The sequence below is a fragment of the Corythoichthys intestinalis genome, unplaced genomic scaffold (genome assembly GCF_030265065.1).
Source record: "Corythoichthys intestinalis isolate RoL2023-P3 unplaced genomic scaffold, ASM3026506v1 HiC_scaffold_24, whole genome shotgun sequence".
Lineage (NCBI taxonomy): Eukaryota > Metazoa > Chordata > Actinopteri > Syngnathiformes > Syngnathidae > Corythoichthys > Corythoichthys intestinalis.
In genome coordinates this window covers 2065778-2090408 of record NW_026651593.1, presented here as the reverse complement: position 1 = coordinate 2090408, position 24631 = coordinate 2065778, and positions in this window count along the sequence as shown.

Genomic DNA, 24631 nt, shown 5'->3' with positions numbered 1-24631 from the left:
GCAGCGGTTTGGGAGTGAACATCAAAATTACATTTCTCGGCCATATCGCATAGATCTCACTGTGAAAAGGCTTAAATGGCTTTTTTGACCTAAGTTTGAGGATTGCGCTCAAATCAAATGTCCTAGAACCAAATTTCCACATGTAACTACTAGATTGTGATAAAATACACTAATGGGTGAAGTTTGGTTGACTTCTGCGCAGCGGTTTGGGAGTTAACATCAAAATTACATTTCTCGGCCATATCGCATAGATCTCACTGTGAAAAGGCTTAAATGACTTTTTTAATTAAGTTTGATGATTGCGCTCAAACAAAATTTCCTAGAACAAAATTTTCAAATGTAACTACTAGATTGTGATACAATACACTATTGGGTGAAGTTTGGTTGACTTCTGCGCAGCGGTTTGGGAGTTAACATCAAAATTACATTTCTCGGCCATATCGCATAGATCTCACTGTGAAAAGGCTTAAATGGCTTTTTTGACCTAAGTTTGAGGATTGCGCTCAAATCAAATGTCCTATAACCAAATTTCCACATGTAACTACTAGATTGTGATACAATACACTAATGGGTGAAGTTTGGTTGACTTCTGCGCAGCGGTTTGGGAGTTAACATCAAAATTACATTTCTCGGCCATATCGCATAGATCTCACTGTGAAAAGGCTTAAATGACTTTTTTAATTAAGTTTGATGATTGCGTTCAAACAAAATGTCCTAGAACAAAATTTTCAAATGTAACTACTAGATTGTGATACAATACACTATTGGGTGAAGTTTGGTTGACTTCTGCTCAGCGGTTTGGGAGTTAACATCAAAATTACATTTCTCGGCCATATCGCATAGATCTCACTGTGAAAAGGCTTAAATGACTTTTTTTAATTAAGTTTGAAGATTGCGCTCAAATCAAATGTCCTAGAACTAAATTTCCACATGTAACTACTAGATTGTGATACAATACACTAATGGGTGAAGTTTGGTTGACTTCTGCGCAGCGGTTTGGGAGTTAACATCAAAATTACATTTCTCGGCCATATCGCATAGATCTCACTGTGAAAAGGCTTAAATGACTTTTTTAATTAAGTTTGATGATTGCATTCAAACAAAATGTCCTAGAACAAAATTTTCAAATGTAACTACTAGATTGTGATACAATACACTATTGGGTGAAGTTTGGTTGACTTCTGCGCAGCGGTTTGGGAGTTAACATCAAAATTACATTTCTCGGCCATATCGCATAGATCTCACTGTGAAAAGGCTTAAATGGCTTTTTTGACCTAAGTTTGAGGATTGCGCTCAAATCAAATGTCCTAGAACCAAATTTCCACATGTAACTACTAGATTGTGATACAATACACTAATGGGTGAAGTTTGGTTTACTTCTGCGCAGCGGTTTGGGAGTTAACATCAAAATTACATTTCTCGGCCATATCGCATAGATCTCACTGTGAAAAGGCTTAAATGGCTTTTTTGACCTAAGTTTAATAATTGCGCTCAAACCAAATGTCCTAGAACGAAATTTTAAAATGTAACTACTAGAATGTGATACAATACACTATTGGGTGAAATTTGGTTGACTTCTGCGCAGCAGTTTGGGAGTTAACATCAAAATTACATTTCTCGGCCATATCGCATAGATCTCACTGTGAAAAGGCTTAAATGGCTTTTTTGACCTAAGTTTGAGGATTGCGCTCAAATCAAATGTCCTAGAACCAAATTTCCACATGTAACTACTAGATTGTGATACAATACACTAATGGGTGAAGTTTGGTTGACTTCTGCGCAGCGGTTTGGGAGTTAACATTAAAATTACATTTCTCGGCCATATCGCATAGATCTCACTGTGAAAAGGCTTAAATGGCTTTTTTGACCTAAGTTTAATAATTGCGCTCAAACCAAATGTCCTTGAACGAAATTTTAAAATGTAACTACTAGAATGTGATACAATACACTATTGGGTGAAGTTTGGTTGACTTCTGCGCAGCGGTTTGGGAGTTAACATCAAAATTACATTTCTCGGCCATATCGCATAGATCTCACTGTGAAAAGGCTTAAATGGCTTTTTTGACCTAAGTTTGAGGATTGCGCTCAAACCAAATGTCCTAGAACGAAATTTTCAAATGTAACTACTAGAATGTGATACAATACACTATTGGGTGAAGTTTGGTTGACTTCTGCGCAGCGGTTTGGGAGTTAACATCAAAATTACATTTCTCGGCCATATCGCATAGATCTCACTGTGAAAAGGCTTAAATGACTTTTTTAATTAAGTTTGATGATTGCGTTCAAACAAAATGTCCTAGAACAAAATTTTTAAATGTAACTACTAGATTGTGATACAATACACTATTGGGTGAAGTTTGGTTGACTTCTGCGCAGCGGTTTGGGAGTTAACATCAAAATTACATTTCTCGGCCATATCGCATAGATCTCACTGTGAAAAGGCTTAAATGGCTTTTTTGACCTAAGTTTGAGGATTGCGCTCAAATCAAATGTCCTAGAACCAAATTTCCACATGTAACTACTAGATTGTGATAAAATACACTAATGGGTGAAGTTTGGTTGACTTCTGCGCAGCGGTTTGGGAGTTAACATCAAAATTACATTTCTCGGCCATATCGCATAGATCTCACTGTGAAAAGGCTTAAATGACTTTTTTAATTAAGTTTGATGATTGCGCTCAAACAAAATTTCCTAGAACAAAATTTTCAAATGTAACTACTAGATTGTGATACAATACACTATTGGGTGAAGTTTGGTTGACTTCTGCGCAGCGGTTTGGGAGTTAACATCAAAATTACATTTCTCGGCCATATCGCATAGATCTCACTGTGAAAAGGCTTAAATGACTTTTTTAATTAAGTTTGATGATTGCGTTCAAACAAAATGTCCTAGAACAAAATTTTCAAATGTAACTACTAGATTGTGATACAATACACTATTGGGTGAAGTTTGGTTGACTTCTGCGCAGCGGTTTGGGAGTTAACATCAAAATTACATTTCTCGGCCATATCGCATAGATCTCACTGTGAAAAGGCTTAAATGGCTTTTTTGACCTAAGTTTGAGGATTGCGCTCAAACAAAATGTCCTAGAACAAAATTTTCAAATGTAACTACTAGATTGTGATACAATACACTAATGGGTGAAGTTTGGTTGACTTCTGCGCAGCGGTTTGGGAGTTAACATCAAAATTACATTTCTCGGCCATATCGCATAGATCTCACTGTGAAAAGGCTTAAATGACTCTTTTAATTAAGTTTGATGATTGCGCTCAAACAAAATTTCCTAAAACAAAATTTTCAAATGTAACTACTAGATTGTGATACAATACACTATTGGGAGAAGTTTGGTTGACTTCTGCGCAGCGGTTTGGGAGTTAACATCAAAATTACATTTCTCGGCCATATCGCATAGATCTCACTGTGAAAAGGCTTAAATGACTTTTTTAATTAAGTTTGATGATTGCGTTCAAACAAAATGTCCTAGAACAAAATTTTCAAATGTAACTACTAGATTGTGATACAATACACTATTGGGTGAAGTTTGGTCGACTTCTGCGCAGCGGTTTGGTAGTTAACATCAAAATTACATTTCTTGGCCATATCGCATAGATCTCACTGTGAAAAGGCTTAAATGACTTTTTTAATTAAGTTTAATGATTGCGCTCAAACCAAATGTCCTAGAACGAAATTTTCAAATGTAACTACTAGAATGTGATACAATACACTATTGGGTGAAGTTTAGTTGACTTCTGCGCAGCGGTTTGGGAGTTAACATCAAAATTACATTTCTCGGCCATATCGCATAGATCTCACTGTGAAAAGGCTTAAATGGCTTTTTTGACCTAAGTTTGAGGATTGCGCTCAAATCAAATGTCCTAGAACCAAATTTCCACATGTAACTACTAGATTGTGATACAATACACTAATGGGTGAAGTTTGGTTGACTTTTGCGCAGCGGTTTGGGAGTTAACATCAAAATTACATTTCTCGGCCATATCGCATAGATCTCACTGTGAAAAGGCTTAAATGACTTTTTTAATTAAGTTTGATGATTGCGCTCAAACAAAATTTCCTAGAACAAAATTTTCAAATGTAACTACTAGATTGTGATACAATACACTATTGGGTGAAGTTTGGTTGACTTCTGCGCAGCGGTTTGGGAGTTAACATCAAAATTACATTTCTCGGCCATATCGCATAGATCTCACTGTGAAAAGGCTTAAATGGCTTTTTTGACCTAAGTTTGAGGATTGCGCTAAAATCAAATGTCCTAGAACCAAATTTCCACATGTAACTACTAGATTGTGATACAATACACTAATGGGTGAAGTTTGGTTTACTTCTGCGCAGCGGTTTGGGAGTTAACATCAAAATTACATTTCTCGGCCATATCGCATAGATCTCACTGTGAAAAGGCTTAAATGGCTTTTTTGACCTAAGTTTAATAATTGCGCTCAAACCAAATGTCCTAGAACGAAATTTTCAAATGTAACTACTAGAATGTGATACAATACACTATTGGGTGAAGTTTGGTTGACTTCTGCGCAGCGGTTTGGGAGTTAACATCAAAATTACATTTCTCGGCCATATCGCATAGATCTCACTGTGAAAAGGCTTAAATGGCTTTTTTGACCTAAGTTTGAGGATTGCGGTCAAATCAAATGTCCTAGAACCAAATTTCCACATGTAACTACTAGATTGTGATACAATACACTAATGGGTGAAGTTTGGTTTACTTCTGCGCAGCGGTTTGGGAGTTAACATCAAAATTACATTTCTCGGCCATATCGCATAGATCTCACTGTGAAAAGGCTTAAATGGCTTATTTGACCTAAGTTTAATAATTGCGCTCAAACCAAATGTCCTTGAACGAAATTTTCAAATGTAACTACTAGAATGTGATACAATACACTATTGGGTGAAGTTTGGTTGACTTCTGCGCAGCGGTTTGGGAGTTAACATCAAAATTACATTTCTCGGCCATATCGCATAGATCTCACTGTGAAAAGGCTTAAATGGCTTTTTTGACCTAAGTTTGAGGATTGCGCTCAAATCAAATGTCCTATAACCAAATTTCCACATGTAACTACTAGATTGTGATACAATACACTATTGGGTGAAGTTTGGTTGACTTCTGCGCAGCGGTTTGGGAGTTAACATCAAAATTACATTTCTCGGCCATATCGCATAGATTTCACTGTGAAAAGGCTTAAATGGCTTTTTTGACCTAAGTTTGAGGATTGCGCTCAAACCAAATGTCCTAGAACGAAATTTTCAAATGTAACTACTAGAATGTGATACAATACACTATTGGGTGAAGTTTGGTTGACTTCTGCGCAGCGGTTTGGGAGTTAACATCAAAATTACATTTCTCGGCCATATCGCATAGATCTCACTGTGAAAAGGCTTAAATGACTTTTTTAAATAAGTTTGATGATTGCATTCAAACAAAATGTCCTAGAACAAAATTTTCAAATGTAACTACTAGATTGTGATACAATACACTATTGGGTGAAGTTTGGTTGACTTCTGCGCAGCGGTTTGGGAGTTAACATCAAAATTACATTTCTCGGCCATATCGCATAGATCTCACTGTGAAAAGGCTTAAATGGCTTTTTTGACCTAAGTTTGAGGATTGCGCTCAAATCAAATGTCCTAGAACCAAATTTCCACATGTAACTACTAGATTGTGATAAAATACACTAATGGGTGAAGTTTGGTTGACTTCTGCGCAGCGGTTTGGGAGTTAACATCAAAATTACATTTCTCGGCCATATCGCATAGATCTCACTGTGAAAAGGCTTAAATGACTTTTTTAATTAAGTTTGATGATTGCGTTCAAACAAAATGTCCTAGAACAAAATTTTCAAATGTAACTACTAGATTGTGATACAATACACTATTGGGTGAAGTTTGGTTGACTTCTGCGCAGCGGTTTGGGAGTTAACATCAAAATTACATTTCTCGGCCATATCGCATAGATCTCACTGTGAAAAGGCTTAAATGGCTTTTTTGACCTAAGTTTGAGGATTGCGCTCAAATCAAATGTCCTATAACCAAATTTCCACATGTAACTACTAGATTGTGATACAATACACTATTGGGTGAAGTTTGGTTGACTTCTGCGCAGCGGTTTGGGAGTTAACATCAAAATTACATTTCTCGGCCATATCGCATAGATCTCACTGTGAAAAGGCTTAAATGGCTTTTTTGACCTAAGTTTGAGGATTGCGCTCAAACCAAATGTCCTAGAACGAAATTTTCAAATGTAACTACTAGAATGTGATACAATACACTATTGGGTGAAGTTTGGTTGACTTCTGCGAAGCGGTTTGGGAGTTAACATCAAAATTACATTTCTCGGCCATATCGCATAGATCTCACTGTGAAAAGGCTTAAATGGCTTTTTTGACCTAAGTTTGAGGATTGCGCTCAAATCAAATGTCCTAGAACCAAATTTCCACATGTAACTACTAGATTGTGATAAAATACACTAATGGGTGAAGTTTGGTTGACTTCTGCGCAGCGGTTTGGGAGTTAACATCAAAATTACATTTCTCGGCCATATCGCATAGATCTCACTGTGAAAAGGCTTAAATGACTTTTTTAATTAAGTTTGATGATTGCGTTCAAACAAAATGTCCTAGAACAAAATTTTTAAATGTAACTACTAGATTGTGATACAATACACTATTGGGTGAAGTTTGGTTGACTTCTGCGCAGCGGTTTGGGAGTTAACATCAAAATTACATTTCTCGGCCATATCGCATAGATCTCACTGTGAAAAGGCTTAAATGGCTTTTTTGACCTAAGTTTGAGGATTGCGCTCAAACAAAATGTCCTAGAACAAAATTTTCAAATGTAACTACTAGATTGTGATACAATACACTATTGGGTGAAGTTTGGTTGACTTCTGCGCAGCGGTTTGGGAGTTAACATCAAAATTACATTTCTCGGCCATATCGCATAGATCTCACTGTGAAAAGGCTTAAATGACTTTTTTAATTAAGTTTGATGATTGCGTTCAAACAAAATGTCCTAGAACAAAATTTTCAAATGTAACTACTAGATTGTGATACAATACACTATTGGGTGAAGTTTGGTTGACTTCTGCGCAGCGGTTTGGGAGTTAACATCAAAATTACATTTCTCGGCCATATCGCATAGATCTCACTGTGAAAAGGCTTAAATGGCTTTTTTGACCTAAGTTTGAGGATTGCGCTCAAACAAAATGTCCTAGAACAAAATTTTCAAATGTAACTACTAGATTGTGATACAATACACTAATGGGTGAAGTTTGGTTGACTTCTGCGCAGCGGTTTGGGAGTTAACATCAAAATTACATTTCTCGGCCATATCGCATAGATCTCACTGTGAAAAGGCTTAAATGACTTTTTTAATTAAGTTTGATGATTGCGTTCAAACAAAATGTCCTAGAACAAAATTTTCAAATGTAACTACTAGAATGTGATACAATACACTATTGGGTGAAGTTTGGTTTACTTCTGCGCAGCGGTTTGGGAGTTAACATCAAAATTACATTTCTCGGCCATATCGCATAGATCTCACTGTGAAAAGGCTTAAATGGCTTTTTTGACCTAAGTTTGAGGATTGCGCTCAAACAAAATGTCCTAGAACAAAATTTTCAAATGTAACTACTAGATTGTGATACAATACACTATTGGGTGAAGTTTGGTTGACTTCTGCGCAACGGTTTGGGAGTTAACATCAAAATTACATTCCTCGGCCATATCGCATAGATCTCACTGTGAAAAGGCTTCAATGGCTTTTTTGACCTAAGTTTAATGATTGCGCTCAAACCAAATGTCCTAGAACGAAATTTTCAAATGTAACTACTAGAATGTGATACAATACACTATTGGGTGAAGTTTGGTTGACTTCTGCGCAGCGGTTTGGGAGTTAACATCAAAATTACATTTCTCGGCCATATAGCATAGATCTCACTGTGAAAAGGCTTAAATGACTTTTTTAATTAAGTTTGATGATTGCGTTCAAACAAAATGTCCTAGAAAAAAATTTTCAAATGTAACTACTAGATTGTGATACAATACACTATTGGGTGAAGTTTGGTTGACTTCTGCGCAGCGGTTTGGGAGTTAACATCAAAATTACATTTCTCGGCCATATCGCATAGATCTCACTGTGAAAAGGCTTAAATGGCTTTTTTGACCTAAGTTTGAGGATTGCGCTCAAATCAAATGTCCTATAACCAAATTTCCACATGTAACTACTAGATTGTGATACAATACACTATTGGGTGAAGTTTGGTTGACTTCTGCGCAGCGGTTTGGGAGTTAACATCAAAATTACATTTCTCGGCCATATCGCATAGATCTCACTGTGAAAAGGCTTAAATGGCTTTTTTGACCTAAGTTTGAGGATTGCGCTCAAACCAAATGTCCTAGAACGAAATTTTCAAATGTAACTACTAGAATGTGATACAATACACTATTGGGTGAAGTTTGGTTGACTTCTGCGCAGCGGTTTGGGAGTTAACATCAAAATTACATTTCTCGGCCATATCGCATAGATCTCACTGTGAAAAGGCTTAAATGGCTTTTTTGACCTAAGTTTGAGGATTGCGCTCAAATCAAATGTCCTAGAACCAAATTTCCACATGTAACTACTAGATTGTGATAAAATACACTAATGGGTGAAGTTTGGTTGACTTCTGCGCAGCGGTTTGGGAGTTAACATCAAAATTACATTTCTCGGCCATATCGCATAGATCTCACTGTGAAAAGGCTTAAATGACTTTTTTAATTAAGTTTGATGATTGCGTTCAAACAAAATGTCCTAGAACAAAATTTTTAAATGTAACTACTAGATTGTGATACAATACACTATTGGGTGAAGTTTGGTTGACTTCTGCGCAGCGGTTTGGGAGTTAACATCAAAATTACATTTCTCGGCCATATCGCATAGATCTCACTGTGAAAAGGCTTAAATGGCTTTTTTGACCTAAGTTTGAGGATTGCGCTCAAACAAAATGTCCTAGAAAAAAATTTTCAAATGTAACTACTAGATTGTGATACAATACACTATTGGGTGAAGTTTGGTTGACTTCTGCGCAGCGGTTTGGGAGTTAACATCAAAATTACATTTCTCGGCCATATCGCATAGATCTCACTGTGAAAAGGCTTAAATGACTTTTTTAATTAAGTTTGATGATTGCGTTCAAACAAAATGTCCTAGAACAAAATTTTCAAATGTAACTACTAGATTGTGATACAATACACTATTGGGTGAAGTTTGGTTGACTTCTGCGCAGCGGTTTGGGAGTTAACATCAAAATTACATTTCTCGGCCATATCGCATAGATCTCACTGTGAAAAGGCTTAAATGGCTTTTTTGACCTAAGTTTGAGGATTGCGCTCAAACAAAATGTCCTAGAACAAAATTTTCAAATGTAACTACTAGATTGTGATACAATACACTAATGGGTGAAGTTTGGTTGACTTCTGCGCAGCGGTTTGGGAGTTAACATCAAAATTACATTTCTCGGCCATATCGCATAGATCTCACTGTGAAAAGGCTTAAATGGCTTTTTTGACCTAAGTTTAATAATTGCGCTCAAACCAAATGTCCTAGAACGAAATTTTCAAATGTAACTACTAGAATGTGATACAATACACTATTGGGTGAAGTTTGGTTGACTTCTGCGCAGCGGTTTGGGAGTTAACATCAAAATTACATTTCTCGGCCATATCGCATAGATCTCACTGTGAAAAGGCTTAAATGGCTTTTTTGACCTAAGTTTGAGGATTGCGCTCAAATCAAATGTCCTAGAACCAAATTTCCACATGTAACTACTAGATTGTGATACAATACACTAATGGTTGAAGTTTGGTTTACTTCTGCGCAGCGGTTTGGGAGTTAACATCAAAATTACATTTCTCGGCCATATCGCATAGATCTCACTGTGAAAAGGCTTAAATGGCTTATTTGACCTAAGTTTAATAATTGCGCTCAAACCAAATGTCCTTGAACGAAATTTTCAAATGTAACTACTAGAATGTGATACAATACACTATTGGGTGAAGTTTGGTTGACTTCTGCGCAGCGGTTTGGGAGTTAACATCAAAATTACATTTCTCGGCCATATCGCATAGATCTCACTGTGAAAAGGCTTAAATGGCTTTTTTGACCTAAGTTTGAGGATTGCGCTCAAATCAAATGTCCTATAACCAAATTTCCACATGTAACTACTAGATTGTGATACAATACACTATTGGGTGAAGTTTGGTTGACTTCTGCGCAGCGGTTTGGGAGTTAACATCAAAATTACATTTCTCGGCCATATCGCATAGATCTCACTGTGAAAAGGCTTAAATGGCTTTTTTGACCTAAGTTTGAGGATTGCGCTCAAACCAAATGTCCTAGAACGAAATTTTCAAATGTAACTACTAGAATGTGATACAATACACTATTGGGTGAAGTTTGGTTGACTTCTGCGCAGCGGTTTGGGAGTTAACATCAAAATTACATTTCTCGGCCATATCGCATAGATCTCACTGTGAAAAGGCTTAAATGGCTTTTTTGACCTAAGTTTGAGGATTGCGCTCAAATCAAATGTCCTAGAACCAAATTTCCACATGTAACTACTAGATTGTGATAAAATACACTAATGGGTGAAGTTTGGTTGACTTCTGCGCAGCGGTTTGGGAGTTAACATCAAAATTACATTTCTCGGCCATATCGCATAGATCTCACTGTGAAAAGGCTTAAATGACTTTTTTAATTAAGTTTGATGATTGCGTTCAAACAAAATGTCCTAGAACAAAATTTTTAAATGTAACTACTAGATTGTGATACAATACACTATTGGGTGAAGTTTGGTTGACTTCTGCGCAGCGGTTTGGGAGTTAACATCAAAATTACATTTCTCGGCCATATCGCATAGATCTCACTGTGAAAAGGCTTAAATGGCTTTTTTGACCTAAGTTTGAGGATTGCGCTCAAATCAAATGTCCTAGAACCAAATTTCCACATGTAACTACTAGATTGTGATACAATACATTAATGGGTGAAGTTTGGTTTACTTCTGCGCAGCGGTTTGGGAGTTAACATCAAAATTACATTTCTCGGCCATATCGCATAGATCTCACTGTGAAAAGGCTTAAATGACTTTTTTAATTAAGTTTGATGATTGCGTTCAAACAAAATGTCCTAGAACAAAATTTTCAAATGTAACTACTAGAATGTGATACAATACACTATTGGGTGAAGTTTGGTTTACTTCTGCGCAGCGGTTTGGGAGTTAACATCAAAATTACATTCCTCGGCCATATCGCATAGATCTCACTGTGAAAAGGCTTCAATGGCTTTTTTGACCTAAGTTTAATGATTGCGCTCAAACCAAATGTCCTAGAACGAAATTTTCAAATGTAACTACTAGAATGTGATACAATACACTATTGGGTGAAGTTTGGTTGACTTCTGCGCAGCGGTTTGGGAGTTAACATCAAAATTACATTTCTCGGCCATATAGCATAGATCTCACTGTGAAAAGGCTTAAATGACTTTTTTAATTAAGTTTGATGATTGCGTTCAAACAAAATGTCCTAGAACAAAATTTTCAAATGTAACTACTAGAATGTGATACAATACACTATTTGGGTGAAGTTTGGTTTACTTCTGCGCAGCGGTTTGGGAGTTAACATCAAAATTACATTTCTCGGCCATATCGCATAGATCTCACTGTGAAAAGGCTTAAATGGCTTTTTTGACCTAAGTTTGAGGATTGCGCTCAAACAAAATGTCCTAGAACAAAATTTTCAAATGTAACTACTAGATTGTGATACAATACACTATTGGGTGAAGTTTGGTTGACTTCTGCGCAGCGGTTTGGGAGTTAACATCAAAATTACATTCCTCGGCCATATCGCATAGATCTCACTGTGAAAAGGCTTAAATGGCTTTTTTGACCTAAGTTTAATGATTGCGCTCAAACCAAATGTCCTAGAACGAAATTTTCAAATGTAACTACTAGAATGTGATACAATACACTATTGGGTGAAGTTTGGTTGACTTCTGCGCAGCGGTTTGGGAGTTAACATCAAAATTACATTTCTCGGCCATATCGCATAGATCTCACTGTGAAAAGGCTTAAATGACTTTTTTAATTAAGTTTGATGATTGCGTTCAAACAAAATGTCCTAGAACAAAATTTTCAAATGTAACTACTAGATTGTGATACAATACACTATTGGGTGAAGTTTGGTTGACTTCTGCGCAGCGGTTTGGGAGTTAACATCAAAATTACATTTCTCGGCCATATCGCATAGATCTCACTGTGAAAAGGCTTAAATGGCTTTTTTGACCTAAGTTTGAGGATTGCGCTCAAATCAAATGTCCTAAAACCAAATTTCCACATGTAACTACTAGATTGTGATACAATACACTAATGGTTGAAGTTTGGTTGACTTCTGCGCAGCGGTTTGGGAGTGAACATCAAAATTACATTTCTCGGCCATATCGCATAGATCTCACTGTGAAAAGGCTTAAATGACTTTTTTTAATTAAGTTTGAAGATTGCGCTCAAATCAAATGTCCTAGAACTAAATTTCCAAATGTAACTACTAGATTGTGATAAAATACACTATTGGGTGAAGTTTGGTTGACTTCTGCGCAGCGGTTTGGGAGTTAACATCAAAATTACATTTCTCGGCCATATCGCATAGATCTCACTGTGAAAAGGCTTAAATGACTTTTTTAATTAAGTTTAATGATTGCGCTCAAACCAAATGTCCTAGAACGAAATTTTCAAATGTAACTACTAGAATGTGATACAATACACTATTGGGTGAAGTTTGGTTAACTTCTGCGCAGCGGTTTGGGAGTTAACATCAAAATTACATTTCTCGGCCATATCGCATAGATCTCACTGTGAAAAGGCTTAAATGGCTTTTTTGACCTAAGTTTGAGGATTGCGCTCAAATCAAATGTCCTAGAACCAAATTTCCACATGTAACTACTAGATTGTGATACAATACACTAATGGGTGAAGTTTGGTTGACTTCTGCGCAGCGGTTTGGGAGTTAACATCAAAATTACATTTCTCGGCCATATCGCATAGATCTCACTGTGAAAAGGCTTAAATGACTTTTTTAATTAAGTTTGATGTTTGCGCTCAAACAAAATGTCCTAGAACAAAATTTTCAAATGTAACTACTAGATTGTGATACAATACACTATTGGGTGAAGTTTGGTTGACTTCTGCGCAGCGGTTTGGGAGTTAACATCAAAATTACATTTCTCGGCCATATCGCATAGATCTCACTGTGAAAAGGCTTAAATGGCTTTTTTGACCTAAGTTTGAGGATTGCGCTCAAATCAAATGTCCTAGAACCAAATTTCCACATGTAACTACTAGATTGTGATACAATACACTAATGGGTGAAGTTTGGTTGACTTCTGCGCAGCGGTTTGGGAGTTAACATCAAAATTACATTTCTCGGCCATATCGCATAGATCTCACTGTGAAAAGGCTTAAATGACTTTTTTAATTAAGTTTGATGATTGCGTTCAAACAAAATGTCCTAGAACAAAATTTTCAAATGTAACTACTAGATTGTGATACAATACACTATTGGGTGAAGTTTGGTTGACTTCTGCGCAGCGGTTTGGGAGTTAACATCAAAATTACATTTCTCGGCCATATCGCATAGATCTCACTGTGAAAAGGCTTAAATGACTTTTTTAATTAAGTTTGATGATTGCGTTCAAACAAAATGTCCTAGAACAAAATTTTCAAATGTAACTACTAGATTGTGATACAATACACTATTGGGTGAAGTTTGGTTGACTTCTGCGCAGCGGTTTGGGAGTTAACATCAAAATTACATTTCTCGGCCATATCGCATAGATCTCACTGTGAAAAGGCTTAAATGGCTTTTTTGACCTAAGTTTGAGGATTGCGCTCAAATCAAATGTCCTAGAACCAAATTTCCACATGTAACTACTAGATTGTGATACAATACACTAATGGGTGAAGTTTGGTTTACTTCTGCGCAGCGGTTTGGGAGTTAACATCAAAATTACATTTCTCGGCCATATCGCATAGATCTCACTGTGAAAAGGCTTAAATGGCTTTTTTGACCTAAGTTTAATAATTGCGCTCAAACCAAATGTCCTAGAACGAAATTTTCAAATGTAACTACTAGAATGTGATACAATACACTATTGGGTGAAGTTTGGTTGACTTCTGCGCAGCGGTTTGGGAGTTAACATCAAAATTACATTTCTCGGCCATATAGCATAGATCTCACTGTGAAAAGGCTTAAATGACTTTTTTAATTAAGTTTGATGATTGCGTTCAAACAAAATGTCCTAGAAAAAAATTTTCAAATGTAACTACTAGATTGTGATACAATACACTATTGGGTGAAGTTTGGTTGACTTCTGCGCAGCGGTTTGGGAGTTAACATCAAAATTACATTTCTCGGCCATATCGCATAGATCTCACTGTGAAAAGGCTTAAATGGCTTTTTTGACCTAAGTTTGAGGATTGCGCTCAAATCAAATGTCCTATAACCAAATTTCCACATGTAACTACTAGATTGTGATACAATACACTATTGGGTGAAGTTTGGTTGACTTCTGCGCAGCGGTTTGGGAGTTAACATCAAAATTACATTTCTCGGCCATATCGCATAGATCTCACTGTGAAAAGGCTTAAATGGCTTTTTTGACCTAAGTTTGAGGATTGCGCTCAAACCAAATGTCCTAGAACGAAATTTCCACATGTAACTACTAGATTGTGATACAATACACTATTGGGTGAAGTTTGGTTGACTTCTGCGCAGCGGTTTGGGAGTTAACATCAAAATTACATTTCTCGGCCATATCGCATAGATCTCACTGTGAAAAGGCTTAAATGGCTTTTTTGACCTAAGTTTGAGGATTGCGCTCAAATCAAATGTCCTATAACCAAATTTCCACATGTAACTACTAGATTGTGATACAATACACTATTGGGTGAAGTTTGGTTGACTTCTGCGCAGCGGTTTGGGAGTTAACATCAAAATTACATTTCTCGGCCATATCGCATAGATCTCACTGTGAAAAGGCTTAAATGGCTTTTTTGACCTAAGTTTGAGGATTGCGCTCAAACCAAATGTCCTAGAACGAAATTTTCAAATGTAACTACTAGAATGTGATACAATACACTATTGGGTGAAGTTTGGTTGACTTCTGCGCAGCGGTTTGGGAGTTAACATCAAAATTACATTTCTCGGCCATATCGCATAGATCTCACTGTGAAAAGGCTTAAATGGCTTTTTTGACCTAAGTTTGAGGATTGCGCTCAAATCAAATGTCCTAGAACCAAATTTCCACATGTAACTACTAGATTGTGATAAAATACACTAATGGGTGAAGTTTGGTTGACTTCTGCGCAGCGGTTTGGGAGTTAACATCAAAATTACATTTCTCGGCCATATCGCATAGATCTCACTGTGAAAAGGCTTAAATGACTTTTTTAATTAAGTTTGATGATTGCGTTCAAACAAAATGTCCTAGAACAAAATTTTTAAATGTAACTACTAGATTGTGATACAATACACTATTGGGTGAAGTTTGGTTGACTTCTGCGCAGCGGTTTGGGAGTTAACATCAAAATTACATTTCTCGGCCATATCGCATAGATCTCACTGTGAAAAGGCTTAAATGGCTTTTTTGACCTAAGTTTGAGGATTGCGCTCAAATCAAATGTCCTAGAACCAAATTTCCACATGTAACTACTAGATTGTGATACAATACATTAATGGGTGAAGTTTGGTTTACTTCTGCGCAGCGGTTTGGGAGTTAACATCAAAATTACATTTCTCGGCCATATCGCATAGATCTCACTGTGAAAAGGCTTAAATGACTTTTTTAATTAAGTTTGATGATTGCGTTCAAACAAAATGTCCTAGAACAAAATTTTCAAATGTAACTACTAGAATGTGATACAATACACTATTGGGTGAAGTTTGGTTTACTTCTGCGCAGCGGTTTGGGAGTTAACATCAAAATTACATTCCTCGGCCATATCGCATAGATCTCACTGTGAAAAGGCTTCAATGGCTTTTTTGACCTAAGTTTAATGATTGCGCTCAAACCAAATGTCCTAGAACGAAATTTTCAAATGTAACTACTAGAATGTGATACAATACACTATTGGGTGAAGTTTGGTTGACTTCTGCGCAGCGGTTTGGGAGTTAACATCAAAATTACATTTCTCGGCCATATAGCATAGATCTCACTGTGAAAAGGCTTAAATGACTTTTTTAATTAAGTTTGATGATTGCGTTCAAACAAAATGTCCTAGAACAAAATTTTCAAATGTAACTACTAGAATGTGATACAATACACTATTTGGGTGAAGTTTGGTTTACTTCTGCGCAGCGGTTTGGGAGTTAACATCAAAATTACATTTCTCGGCCATATCGCATAGATCTCACTGTGAAAAGGCTTAAATGGCTTTTTTGACCTAAGTTTGAGGATTGCGCTCAAACAAAATGTCCTAGAACAAAATTTTCAAATGTAACTACTAGATTGTGATACAATACACTATTGGGTGAAGTTTGGTTGACTTCTGCGCAGCGGTTTGGGAGTTAACATCAAAATTACATTCCTCGGCCATATCGCATAGATCTCACTGTGAAAAGGCTTAAATGGCTTTTTTGACCTAAGTTTAATGATTGCGCTCAAACCAAATGTCCTAGAACGAAATTTTCAAATGTAACTACTAGAATGTGATACAATACACTATTGGGTGAAGTTTGGTTGACTTCTGCGCAGCGGTTTGGGAGTTAACATCAAAATTACATTTCTCGGCCATATCGCATAGATCTCACTGTGAAAAGGCTTAAATGACTTTTTTAATTAAGTTTGATGATTGCGTTCAAACAAAATGTCCTAGAACAAAATTTTCAAATGTAACTACTAGATTGTGATACAATACACTATTGGGTGAAGTTTGGTTGACTTCTGCGCAGCGGTTTGGGAGTTAACATCAAAATTACATTTCTCGGCCATATCGCATAGATCTCACTGTGAAAAGGCTTAAATGGCTTTTTTGACCTAAGTTTGAAGATTGCGCTCAAATCAAATGTCCTAAAACCAAATTTCCACATGTAACTACTAGATTGTGATACAATACACTAATGGTTGAAGTTTGGTTGACTTCTGCGCAGCGGTTTGGGAGTGAACATCAAAATTACATTTCTCGGCCATATCGCATAGATCTCACTGTGAAAAGGCTTAAATGACTTTTTTTAATTAAGTTTGAAGATTGCGCTCAAATCAAATGTCCTAGAACTAAATTTCCAAATGTAACTACTAGATTGTGATAAAATACACTATTGGGTGAAGTTTGGTTGACTTCTGCGCAGCGGTTTGGGAGTTAACATCAAAATTACATTTCTCGGCCATATCGCATAGATCTCACTGTGAAAAGGCTTAAATGACTTTTTTAATTAAGTTTAATGATTGCGCTCAAACTAAATGTCCTAGAACGAAATTTTCAAATGTAACTACTAGAATGTGATACAATACACTATTGGGTGAAGTTTGGTTAACTTCTGCGCAGCGGTTTGGGAGTTAACATCAAAATTACATTTCTCGGCCATATCGCATAGATCTCACTGTGAAAAGGCTTAAATGGCTTTTTTGACCTAAGTTTGAGGATTGCGCTCAAATCAAATGTCCTAGAACCAAATTTCCACATGTAACTACTAGATTGTGATACAATACACTAATGGGTGAAGTTTGGTTGACTTCTGCGCAGCGGTTTGGGAGTTAACATCAAAATTACATTTCTCGGCCATATCGCATAGATCTCACTGTGAAAAGGCTTAAATGACTTTTTTAATTAAGTTTGATGTTTGCGCTCAAACAAAATGTCCTAGAACAAAATTTTCAAATGTAACTACTAGATTGTGATACAATACACTATTGGGTGAAGTTTGGTTGACTTCTGCGCAGCGGTTTGGGAGTTAACATCAAAATTACATTTCTCGGCCATATCGCATAGATCTCACTGTGAAAAGGCTTAAATGGCTTTTTTGACCTAAGTTTGAGGATTGCGCTCAAATCAAATGTCCTAGAACCAAATTTCCACATGTAACTACTAGATTGTGATACAATACACTAATGGGTGAAGTTTGGTTGACTTCTGCGCAGCGGTTTGGGAGTTAACATCAAAATTACATTTCTCGGCCATATCGCATAGATCTCACTGTGAAAAGGCTTAAATGACTTTTTTAATTAAGTTTGATGATTGCGTTCAAACAAAATGTCCTAGAACAAAATTTTCAAATGTAACTACTAGATTGTGATACAATACACTATTGGGTGAAGTTTGGTTGACTTCTGCGCAGCGGTTTGGGAGTTAACATCAAAATTACATTTCTCGGCCATATCGCATAGATCTCACTGTGAAAAGGCTTAAATGACTTTTTTAATTAAGTTTGATGATTGCGTTCAAACAAAATGTCCTAGAACAAAATTTTCAAATGTAACTACTAGATTGTGATACAATACACTATTGGGTGAAGTTTGGTTGACTTCTGCGCAGCGGTTTGGGAGTTAACATCAAAATTACATTTCTCGGCCATATCGCATAGATCTCACTGTGAAAAGGCTTAAATGGCTTTTTTGACCTAAGTTTGAGGATTGCGCTCAAATCAAATGTCCTAGAACCAAATTTCCACATGTAACTACTAGATTGTGATACAATACACTAATGGGTGAAGTTTGGTTTACTTCTGCGCAGCGGTTTGGGAGTTAACATCAAAATTACATTTCTCGGCCATATCGCATAGATCTCACTGTGAAAAGGCTTAAATGGCTTTTTTGACCTAAGTTTAATAATTGCGCTCAAACCAAATGTCCTAGAACGAAATTTTTAAATGTAACTACTAGAATGTGATACAATACACTATTGGGTGAAGTTTAATTGACTTCTGCGCAGCGGTTTGGGAGTTAACATCAAAATTACATTTCTCGGCCATATCGCATAGATCTCACTGTGAAAAGGCTTAAATGACTTTTTTAATTAAGTTTGATGATTGCGTTCAAACAAAATGTCCTAGAACAAAATTTTCAAATGTAACTACTAGATTGTGATACAATACACTATTGGGTGAAGTTTGGTTGACTTCTGCGCAGCGGTTTGGGAGTTAACATCAAAATTACATTTCTCGGCCATATCGCATAGATCTCACTGTGAAAAGGCTTAAATGGCTTTTTTGACCTAAGTTTGAGGATTGCGCTCAAATCAAATGTCCTAGAACCAAATTTCCACATGTAACTACTAGATTGTGATACAATACATTATTGGGTGAAGTTTGGTTTATTTCTGCGCAGCGGTTTGGGAGTTAACATCAAAATTACATTTCTCGGCCATATCGCATAGATCTCACTGTGAAAAGGCTTAAATGACTTTTTTAATTAAGTTTGATGATTGCGTTCAAACAAAATGTCCTAGAACAAAATTTTCAAATGTAACTACTAGAATGTGATACAATACACTATTGGGTGAAGTTTGGTTTACTTCTGCGCAGCGGTTTGGGAGTTAACATCAAAATTACATTTCTCGGCCATATCGCATAGATCTCACTGTGAAAAGGCTTAAATGGCTTTTTTGACCTAAGTTTGAGGATTGCGCTCAAACAAAATGTCCTAGAACAAAATTTTTAAATGTAACTACTAGATTGTGATACAATACACTATTGGGTGAAGTTTGGTTGACTTCTGCGCAGCGGTTTGGGAGTTAACATCAAAATTACATTCCTCGGCCATATCGCATAGATCTCACTGTGAAAAGGCTTAAATGGCTTTTTTGACCTAAGTTTAATGATTGCGCTCAAACCAAATGTCCTAGAACGAAATTTTCAAATGTAACTACTAGAATGTGATACAATACACTATTGGGTGAAGTTTGGTTGACTTCTGCGCAGCGGTTTGGGAGTTAACATCAAAATTACATTTCTCGGCCATATCGCATAGATCTCACTGTGAAAAGGCTTAAATGACTTTTTTAATTAAGTTTGATGATTGCGTTCAAACAAAATGTCCTAGAACAAAATTTTCAAATGTAACTACTAGATTGTGATACAATACACTATTGGGTGAAGTTTGGTTGACTTCTGCGCAGCGGTTTGGGAGTTAACATCAAAATTACATTTCTCGGCCATATCGCATAGATCTCACTGTGAAAAGGCTTAAATGGCTTTTTTGACCTAAGTTTGAGGATTGCGCTCAAATCAAATGTCCTAAAACCAAATTTCCACATGTAACTACTAGATTGTGATACAATACACTAATGGTTGAAGTTTGGTTGACTTCTGCGCAGCGGTTTGGGAGTGAACATCAAAATTACATTTCTCGGCCATATCGCATAGATCTCACTGTGAAAAGGCTTAAATGACTTTTTTTAATTAAGTTTGAAGATTGCGCTCAAATCAAATGTCCTAGAACTAAATTTCCAAATGTAACTACTAGATTGTGATAAAATACACTATTGGGTGAAGTTTGGTTGACTTCTGCGCAGCGGTTTGGGAGTTAACATCAAAATTACATTTCTCGGCCATATCGCATAGATCTCACTGTGAAAAGGCTAAAATGGCTTTTTTGACCTAAGTTTGAGGATTGCGCTCAAATCAAATGTCCTAGAACCAAATTTCCACATGTACCTACTAGATTGTGATACAATACACTAATGGGTGAAGTTTGGTTGACTTCTGCGCAGCGGTTTGGGAGTTAACATCAAAATTACATTTCTCGGCCATATCGCATAGATCTCACTGTGAAAAGGCTTAAATGACTTTTTTAATTAAGTTTGATGTTTGCGCTCAAACAAAATGTCCTAGAACAAAATTTTCAAATGTAACTACTAGATTGTGATACAATACACTATTGGGTGAAGTTTGGTTGACTTCTGCGCAGCGGTTTGGGAGTTAACATCAAAATTACATTTCTCGGCCATATCGCATAGATCTCACTGTGAAAAGGCTTAAATGGCTTTTTTGACCTAAGTTTGAGGATTGCGCTCAAATCAAATGTCCTAGAACCAAATTTCCACATGTAACTACTAGATTGTGATACAATACACTAATGGGTGAAGTTTGGTTGACTTCTGCGCAGCGGTTTGGGAGTTAACATCAAAATTACATTTCTCGGCCATATCGCATAGATCTCACTGTGAAAAGGCTTAAATGACTTTTTTAATTAAGTTTGATGATTGCGTTCAAACAAAATGTCCTAGAACAAAATTTTCAAATGTAACTACTAGATTGTGATACAATACACTATTGGGTGAAGTTTGGTTGACTTCTGCGCAGCGGTTTGGGAGTTAACATCAAAATTACATTTCTCGGCCATATCGCATAGATCTCACTGTGAAAAGGCTTAAATGACTTTTTTAATTAAGTTTGATGATTGCGTTCAAACAAAATGTCCTAGAACAAAATTTTCAAATGTAACTACTAGATTGTGATACAATACACTATTGGGTGAAGTTTGGTTGACTTCTGCGCAGCGGTTTGGGAGTTAACATCAAAATTACATTTCTCGGCCATATCGCATAGATCTCACTGTGAAAAGGCTTAAATGGCTTTTTTGACCTAAGTTTGAGGATTGCGCTCAAATCAAATGTCCTAAAACCAAATTTCTACATGTAACTACTAGATTGTGATACAATACACTAATGGTTGAAGTTTGGTTTACTTCTGCGCAGCGGTTTGGGAGTGAACATCAAAATTACATTTCTCGGCCATATCGCATAGATCTCACTGTGAAAAGGCTTAAATGACTTTTTTTAATTAAGTTTGAAGATTGCGCTCAAATCAAATGTCCTAGAACTAAATTTCCAAATGTAACTACTAGATTGTGATAAAATACACTATTGGGTGAAGTTTGGTTGACTTCTGCGCAGCGGTTTGGGAGTTAACATCAAAATTACATTTCTCGGCCATATCGCATAGATCTCACTGTGAAAAGGCTTAAATGACTTTTTTAATTAAGTTTAATGATTGCGCTCAAACCAAATGTCCTAGAACGAAATTTTCAAATGTAACTACTAGAATGTGATACAATACACTATTGGGTGAAGTTTGGTTAACTTCTGCGCAGCGGTTTGGGAGTTAACATCAAAATTACATTTCTCGGCCATATCGCATAGATCTCACTGTGAAAAGGCTTAAATGGCTTTTTTGACCTAAGTTTGAGGATTGCGCTCAAATCAAATGTCCTAGAACCAAATTTCCACATGTAACTACTAGATTGTGATACAATACACTAATGGGTGAAGTTTGGTTGACTTCTGCGCAGCGGTTTGGGAGTTAACATCAAAATTACATTTCTCGGCCATATCGCATAGATCTCACTGTGAAAAGGCTTAAATGACTTTTTTAATTAAGTTTGATGTTTGCGCTCAAACAAAATGTCCTAGAACAAAATTTTCAAATGTAACTACTAGATTGTGATACAATACACTATTGGGTGAAGTTTGGTTGACTTCTGCGCAGCGGTTTGGGAGTTAACATCAAAATTACATTTCTCGGCCATATCGCATAGATCTCACTGTGAAAAGGCTTAAATGGCTTTTTTGACCTAAGTTTGAGGATTGCGCTCAAATCAAATGTCCTAGAACCAAATTTCCACATGTAACTACTAGATTGTGATACAATACACTAATGGGTGAAGTTTGGTTGACTTCTGCGCAGCGGTTTGGGAGTTAACATCAAAATTACATTTCTCGGCCATATCGCATAGATCTCACTGTGAAAAGGCTTAAATGACTTTTTTAATTAAGTTTGATGATTGCGTTCAAACAAAATGTCCTAGAACAAAATTTTCAAATGTAACTACTAGATTGTGATACAATACACTATTGGGTGAAGTTTGGTTGACTTCTGCGCAGCGGTTTGGGAGTTAACATCAAAATTACATTTCTCGGCCATATCGCATAGATCTCACTGTGAAAAGGCTTAAATGACTTTTTTAATTAAGTTTGATGATTGCGTTCAAACAAAATGTCCTAGAACAAAATTTTCAAATGTAACTACTAGATTGTGATACAATACACTATTGGGTGAAGTTTGGTTGACTTCTGCGCAGCGGTTTGGGAGTTAACATCAAAATTACATTTCTCGGCCATATCGCATAGATCTCACTGTGAAAAGGCTTAAATGGCTTTTTTGACCTAAGTTTGAGGATTGCGCTCAAATCAAATGTCCTAGAACCAAATTTCCACATGTAACTACTAGATTGTGATACAATACACTAATGGGTGAAGTTTGGTTTACTTCTGCGCAGCGGTTTGGGAGTTAACATCAAAATTACATTTCTCGGCCATATCGCATAGATCTCACTGTGAAAAGGCTTAAATGGCTTTTTTGACCTAAGTTTAATAATTGCGCTCAAACCAAATGTCCTAGAACGAAATTTTTAAATGTAACTACTAGAATGTGATACAATACACTATTGGGTGAAGTTTAATTGACTTCTGCGCAGCGGTTTGGGAGTTAACATCAAAATTACATTTCTCGGCCATATCGCATAGATCTCACTGTGAAAAGGCTTAAATGACTTTTTTAATTAAGTTTGATGATTGCGTTCAAACAAAATGTCCTAGAACAAAATTTTCAAATGTAACTACTAGATTGTGATACAATACACTATTGGGTGAAGTTTGGTTGACTTCTGCGCAGCGGTTTGGGAGTTAACATCAAAATTACATTTCTCGGCCATATCGCATAGATCTCACTGTGAAAAGGCTTAAATGGCTTTTTTGACCTAAGTTTGAGGATTGCGCTCAAATCAAATGTCCTAGAACCAAATTTCCACATGTAACTACTAGATTGTGATACAATACATTATTGGGTGAAGTTTGGTTTACTTCTGCGCAGCGGTTTGGGAGTTAACATCAAAATTACATTTCTCGGCCATATCGCATAGATCTCACTGTGAAAAGGCTTAAATGACTTTTTTAATTAAGTTTGATGATTGCGTTCAAACAAAATGTCCTAGAACAAAATTTTCAAATGTAACTACTAGAATGTGATACAATACACTATTGGGTGAAGTTTGGTTTACTTCTGCGCAGCGGTTTGGGAGTTAACATCAAAATTACATTTCTCGGCCATATCGCATAGATCTCACTGTGAAAAGGCTTAAATGGCTTTTTTGACCTAAGTTTGAGGATTGCGCTCAAACAAAATGTCCTAGAACAAAATTTTCAAATGTAACTACTAGATTGTGATACAATACACTATTGGGTGAAGTTTGGTTGACTTCTGCGCAGCGGTTTGGGAGTTAACATCAAAATTACATTCCTCGGCCATATCGCATAGATCTCACTGTGAAAAGGCTTAAATGGCTTTTTTGACCTAAGTTTAATGATTGCGCTCAAACCAAATGTCCTAGAACGAAATTTTCAAATGTAACTACTAGAATGTGATACAATACACTATTGGGTGAAGTTTGGTTGACTTCTGCGCAGCGGTTTGGGAGTTAACATCAAAATTACATTTCTCGGCCATATCGCATAGATCTCACTGTGAAAAGGCTTAAATGACTTTTTTAATTAAGTTTGATGATTGCGTTCAAACAAAATGTCCTA